We start from the raw sequence: 7,566 nt of genomic DNA, 5'->3' as shown, positions 1-7,566 counted from the left end.
CACAGACACTTACAGAGGGCAGGAGACACACACAGAGGGGGAGAAAGAAAGCAAAACTAAACACATCCAAGTGGGGTAGTAAAAGCTAATGAAAGCTCAGTGCTAGGTTGGCACAGACGGCCATTTCATGTGGTGAAGAGGAGAGGAGGAGGCAGCAGAGGAGGAGGACTGGGACAGGCTGGGGAGCAATAAGGCGAAGGCTCCTTCAGAAAGTTGGGCAAACCAGAGGATAAACTTTAATTGACACCATGGCTCTTTTTTCAATATCGTTTTTCTCCGCTGCTGCCAAATTATTGTTTAGGATAAGGCGAGCAATAACATTAACACGTTTGAGTGCAATAACAGTAAAAGCTAATAGTACAGTGAGAGGAGCTTATACTTACTGAAGCAAGTAGTTTTTATTTAGTTAATCAGGTTGCAGGCGAAGTTGAAATTGTACCGGGGAGCCGCAATGCCTTGCAGACGTTATCACGCAGGTTGAGCTGTTGGACTTTTCATCACGTTACAGCAACAAGCGTTAATGAGTTTTATTACAGCTGTATGTGACACATCAAGACAAAGTGATGCATAATGGGGAAGGAGAAGGAAACTGATCCAGTGTTTTAAGGTTTATTTTGCAGGTAAAAGTCTGAAAAGTGTGGTGTAGCATAGGCCCACTAAGACTGCATCAAGAATGTCTGTAAATAGAATTTTTATAGCCCAGCTACAGTTTCTTAATTGGATTTAGGTCAGGACTTAGATTGGGACATTCTAATAAATGAGTTACTATTATTCCTCCAGATTCATTCTAGAAGGCTAAGCTTTTGTTAAGTATCTTGTCTTTCTGCACTGCATGACAAGGTGTAAGTTATGAGGCTGTACATTCAAGCCAAAGCAGGTGAATAAGTCATCATTTATGTGCAGGAATTCAATTACATTGTTTAAATGAAGTTTTTGGGGGCCACAGTCAGTGTTTTATTGTCACTGTTAACAACAACAACAACAAAAAAAACATCTGCTTGATGTGTGATGACACAATGTAGATCCTCTGTTCAGCTGCTTTGAATTGAACATTAATTACAATGAATGAAAATGAAATGCAATGTCAATGAAGTGTCATTGTTAACCTTTTTTAAGAATTGATGGATAAAAATAGAGTTTTTTGTTTGTTTGTTGTTGTTGTTGTGTTTTTACCCCATCGGTCAAAATGACAGCTGAACAAAAATGTCTACTACAACCCCGAGTGCCAATGCAGAAAAAACAGCAACCTGACAGCATAATCCTACCACCACCATGTTTCATCTTGCGGATGGTTTGTTGTTGCCTACTTCTCAGATTAATGCTTCCCCAGTCCAGTTTTATAGCTTAGATGATAGAATTGGAAAGTTTACAGTGGCACCATGATCTTTGTGGGTTTGGATGACCTGAAAAGCAATCATTGAGGTATTCAAAATAACACAAATAAAAAGCACCATTTCTTTTCTTTTCATCTCATAACCGTGCATGCCTTCGTAATGGGCAAATTAAAACAGATTGGAGTTAGTGGATGTCATGTGACAAAATGTGAAAAGGCTCAAATATTTTTACAAGACATTGTAACTTATTGTTATTTCCTCAGCAGTGACGTATTTTGTCAATATGTTTTTATTTTAAATCCATGCACAGAGAATATAATGGAATAGTATAAGTGATCCCACAGCTTCAAACATCAAATGTGTCTATTACAAATTGTTTTGTCTTTAAATGTTGACTTGTTATAGGACTTTGGCCATTACTTTCGCCAAAAAACAAAATGCCCTCTAACATGTTAATATTTTAGTTTTGGGCTTTGGTGAAACAGGAAAATGACTGGCTAGGCAGGCATTTTTGCAGTGTGCCCTAATGCTGTGGTTTTGGGAGAGGGCTATAAAACTGAACTGGTGGTGTAAGTTTTTCTTTGAAAACTCTGGGCTCCACATGTTGAGGATCTCTCTACAATGCAAGTAAACATCTGATTTCTCTGTTGAGTTCCTGTAAAAGAAAACACTGGGAGGTGGGGGAAAGAAACACTGGTGGGTTTTGAGGATTAATTTCAAAAGCACACTGACACATTGGCGTTTCTATTCAGGGTTTGTGGTTTCGATTGGTGTTCCCTTTTAAGAGGCCATGCCTGGGCCTGCTGGGTTTCTATCTTTACGGTTCACATAAAGGAACTGATTGAATTCAAGAATAGAGTTTATAGGCTAATTTCACAGTCATGGCTCAGCCCTTGTTTCTAATGCATTTAATTTTGTCACAGGACAGGTTCAGATTATGTTTAGGCTGAAAGTGTGCTTACTTAGTGTTTTCTGTGGCGTGACCCACTCGGCTCCCTTAGCTTAGAGTGAAAACTGACGAAGACGAAGCGGGAAATTGTGACTGACAGAGTGGCCCTGTGGACTAGTTACTGACCAAATGGAGAAACAGAGGAACCCCGAGCTGCACAGGACACATGTGTGTGAGTCTGCGGGAAGCAAAGCTTTGACATTAATTGTATTTCATTACTGCAGCTCACAAACCATAATCCCCACCCCCTCCTTCCCAAATCCTTACAGTGTACCTCAAAGAAAGAACAATTTTAATAATTACCACGACTATAACTCCAAGATCTATCCCTCCTATGGCTTAATTTCTCTATATTTAAAAAGGATCTGATGCTTTCATGTGGGTATCTAAGTAGCACTTTTGAGAAGCTTTTATGTAAGTCTTTATTAGTTACACCTCAGGGTGAAGAAAGAAATCTTCCATGCTGAGTTTTTAACTTTTGTTGATTTTTTATTTTAGGGATACGCTTTAAAAATGTAATTTTATTTCTTAATCTTTTAGCAGCTCTGTTATGCATATTTCCCAGTCGTTTTATAAGGGCACAGAACCCCGTGTAACATCACTGGTATCAAATAGTTATCGGATCTGAAGCCATTTGTGTTTCTACTAGAGATACTTAGTACTTTAAGAGGACATGGCTCATTGCTCTGGGCAACATAGTCTTGGGGTGGCACAAGTACATGGGGAAACAAAAACATTGTGTGAGCTGTAACCCAAACGAGTTTCCCATCAACAATTAGCATGTGCAGTCCATCTGGCATTTACACCCCATGCTGGGCAAAGTTAAGCACTCTCAGAAGATATGACTAAGCTGACGGATGATGATGCTTAGGTTGGTATCTGATTTTCAGCTTCGATTTGGTGCTCAGTTAAAGGTCTATTTCACTGGTTTTCAAAGAATCAGTAAGTGCATTTGATAATTTGCACTTCAAAAAAATAAACTACTCAGACGGATTAAACTTCAACTAGAGTGACTTACATTTAACAGTGAATATTTAAAACAGAGTTTGAGTTCCATCAAAGTTTTGTTTAATTAGGGTGAAATAAAGTATCGCCTATATATCCATATGTTTATGTATCTATGGATCCATCTACTGAAAATAATTGGACTGAGTGCCAAAGAGATTATTATAATCTGTTTCTTATCAATGAGGTAAACTGTCTTCATTGGGGGATAGTGTTTGATGGATGGAGAGGTAAATATGGGGAAAAGAAGGCCAATTCAAAGACTGGTTACCACTCCTGCTAACTACCACGGCTTATTTTTCTTCTGCTCCTCCTTGGTCAAATTTTATTGACATTCTTTTATGTGTTACGGACATGCTTAATTTTTACGCCAGATATTCAAATGTGCTGAAGAAATAACAAAGATCTACTGAACTGAAAGAAAGATAGAACTCAAAGATCAAAGATAGGCAAGATTTCTACTTCATAAGATGCAATCAATCAATGCAGGTGTTTTTACACAGATCTAAATATGGTGAAGCAAGAAAAACGTTTTTTCCTATTTTTATGTTTCAATGTCATTCTGTTATCCATCTAATCTTGACTCTCTGTGCTAAAGTTATGCCTTCTCATCCTTTAAATGCTTGCCTTAAGTTTTCCTCATAATTCAAAGACATATCAGTCTTGTCTAAGAGCTTCAAATCAGCCCAGAGGGACCAGGAACCATAGATTTACAATTCATAAACCCCCTGTGTGATAAAAATAGGTGTCTGTAAAGCATGTGTAATGCCCAGTAACTACTGTAAACAATTATTCTTTTATTGCAATGCTGGAATCAAGCTGCATCAATTTGCAGCAATAAAACAAGGCTTCTCTTTCTGTATAAATTGCATAATTTACCTATTTTACACTTGGTTTAAAACCAGTTACAAGGACCTTTGGACTGTTACTGGAGTGTACCCCTGACTTCAGACTATGGTGCTCTAACAAGATACAAAAGGATAATAAATACTAAATGAGTTATTCAAAAGCTTTCAATTAATTAAGATAAATGAAGTCTTATTTATACAGTAGCCTCTTTTAGATGCAAAACAGGTCCCCAAAATGTTTAGTCAATAAAAAATGTGAAGATGTCTTCTAGAGTGAATGTTATATTACAAACTTTGAATCTAGTTAGTTTCATGTCTTAGATGGTAACTCAAAATTGTCCCACATCCTGCATGTTGCCATCACAGTTTGCTGCTATGATGCCCTCTGGTGGCCATTTTCCATATTGGGTCACAAACTCCATGCTTTACAAGCCTGTGATGTCCCAAAAAGTCGTGAAATACATCAATACAACTTAATGCTTTTTAGGTTCCTTTAATTTTGCATTGGTCTGCGTGTAATCATATATATGTATATTTTTTTATTAAATATAAGAAATATGCCAGAAGTGACTGAAAATCAGGAATCTTGAAGTTTTGTTTATGATTACATTTCATACTCTGTAGTTGATGCAAACCTTTTATTAAAAATAAAAATATTAGAAAAGATCAAACAATTAGTTCTGATGAATGCCTTGCTGTACTTTTTCTATTTCTATTCCATTTTAGTTTTCCTCAGTGCTCATCTCCTTGTCTGTCAGCCTTCCTGGGTGGTTTTTAAGTGTGCTCAGCTTCACGCATGTGTGTTTATTTGATCTGCGCAGGGGGAACAGAGCCTTGGCCTCTGCCGATTTTCTTTACACTGAGAAAATATGCTTTTGCACAGATGGAAAAATGGGAACAGTTAAACAGACTCGGGGCCAACAGATACAAGTCACCCCCCCCCGAACCCCCCACATCCCTCTCCAACACCCCATTCCTCCGACCATCCACCTGAGGGACTGACACCTCTAAATGCTCTCTTCTTGTGACTACACTCCTCTCCCAGCTCATCTCTCGTGTAGAGGCTGTGGAGACTTGGCCAACTTTCAGTGTGCATGCTGATCCTTTTTTTTTTTTTTTTTTTATGAAACATATTTGAACAAACAAATGCCAACAGAGATAACTGTGCACAAACATGCACTGTGTTTGTGTAGGAGAAGGCCCATCATGAAGGATGCGTGTGGAATTATTGATATCAAATATTCAGAGGAAAAAAATTAAATGAAACACAAAAAAATATAAGAAAAGTTCAGAAGTATTTGGTTGAAATAACTGCAATATTAAGTGGGTTACTAATGTAATACAAAACAAAAATAAATCAGTAGTGTTTGGAAATGGAGTGAGTCTAAAGTAAGCGAAAGACTGAACTTGCATTTCTATGAACAGAACATCTCTGGACCTAGAGCATCAGGAATGTGTTATCCAGAACATAGCACTTCATCAATATGTCAAAAAGTATTTAAGTGTGAACAGCATTCAGTGAAACATTGAACAGTTGCATCAGAAGGTTGTTGTTTTTCTGCATTCAGCTCTGCTGGCTGGTTTGGTCTCATGTCTTTTGTACTCTGTGTCTTTGTTGATTACTTATCTGTTATCTGTTAGCTTTGACCTAAAGATTATGAAACACAGTTCAGACTTCTTTAAGAGAATGAAAACAGCTTTTTAATTACAAAACTTCTATCTCTAGCAGAGATATGTTCTCACAGTAGCTACACTGTGCACACTTCAGAGAGGTGACTGGACCTGCAAACTGGGAATAGAGGAGTTGCTCAGAGTGGAGGTGACATGTTTTGGGATGTTTTTTGCCTCATGGTGCTGCCCTCTGGTGTTGCTGTCCAGGGCATAAAGCAGTATCGAATCCCCTCTCCCCTCCCCCCCACAGCCGCCCCATCAAAAACCACTACAGAATAGAAAGCTAGCAAATGGAATCAAAACAAACAAAAGAACACCAAGACACTTATGGAAAAACGGACGTCGAAAAGTCGAAAGAGTCAACCTCATTAATACTATAATAAGATTATAATAAGATTAGTCTTTCACTTGCTAGTCAGTTAGTTCGAGGTTTGTACCAAGACTCCTGAAATGCCATTTTTATAGAGATTTATGAGAATGTATCCAGCCTACTTTGTAAGGCCTGACAAATGTAATTTAAAAATGCATAATTTATGAAATTGCTGAATTTCATTGTATCCATTCAAACGAACTAATATGTTCTCAGTTGCACTTATTTTAAATGCAATCTGATTTGATGCACCACTGTGGAAGTGCTGAATGCAGGCTGTGAAAATGATGGACCATCTGACTGAAGGGGAGCAGGGGGAGGTGCCTGGAGGAAAAGAGCTATGAGGGTGGGGAGAGGCAGGGTGGTGTGTAGGAGTTTTGGGGGGTGACAGGAACAGGAGGAGGGGAATGCCACCCACTAAGCCAGTTGTGGAGAAGTTCTGGGGGTTGGGCTGCCCACAGGAAACAGTTGTGGCTCCGTCCCAGGCCTCACACCAAGCAGCCCTGGGCCACCCAGTCGCCGGCAGACAGACCCACCAAATGGCCCGGACAGTCGACCAACAGGGATTTATTTATTTTTCATCCCTTGGTGGCGGCGGGAAAATTGCTTATAGCACAAGCTGTTTATTAGAACTTTGATTTGTCATGTGTCAGCGTTCGCTTGAGGGGGAATGTGTATACACAAGTCAGGCTTGTGTATAGTAGAATTAGGAGGCTTGGAGGCTGAGGGTGTGGAGTAAAGGAGCTTTTGGTGGTGGTGGTGGTGGGGGGGTTCCCACCCTGAAGGCAAAGGCTGAACTGCAGATTGGGTCATTCTCCAGCTGTCCCTGCTTGTTGATGTCACAAGGGACTGGTTTGCAGAAGGTGTGGGAAGACAGAGACAGCATGTGGACAAACACAGGATTACTGTTTTCACATGGATGAAATACTGTATAGGCCAAATGGATGAGTAATTAGGAGGATTTGGCCACAACTATAGGGTGTTGCAGAAAAACAGTCCTTACAACTGAAATATCTGAGATATCTGAGACAGCAGTTCATGTCTTGAAATGTTTATTGGGTTTCTAGACAAGCAGCTGAAATATTTTGACACAGATCTTTTTAAGAGGTCCTGAAAACCTGCTTTTATTCAAACTGGAAATAAATTTCCTTAAATTCTCTATGAAAGTCCAAGCAACAACTTTCTCAATTCCAATACTACTACAGATCAAGCAAGTTATCTAACTAATGTTTGAGCAATCTTATAAGGGTCAAAATATGATTAAAAACAAAGACTGATATGTTTCACTCTATACATACCTGATCGTTAGCTGCAGCTATTTCAATTAAACAACCTTATTTCAGTATCAAAATTTCTGCATCATATATCAGTATCAAATGGTCATCAGAT

Source organism: Poecilia reticulata, linkage group LG17 (assembly GCF_000633615.1).
Source record: "Poecilia reticulata strain Guanapo linkage group LG17, Guppy_female_1.0+MT, whole genome shotgun sequence".
Classification (NCBI taxonomy): domain Eukaryota; kingdom Metazoa; phylum Chordata; class Actinopteri; order Cyprinodontiformes; family Poeciliidae; genus Poecilia; species Poecilia reticulata.
The sequence above is the reverse complement of the archived record's forward strand: the minus strand, read 5'-3'. Positions refer to the sequence as shown.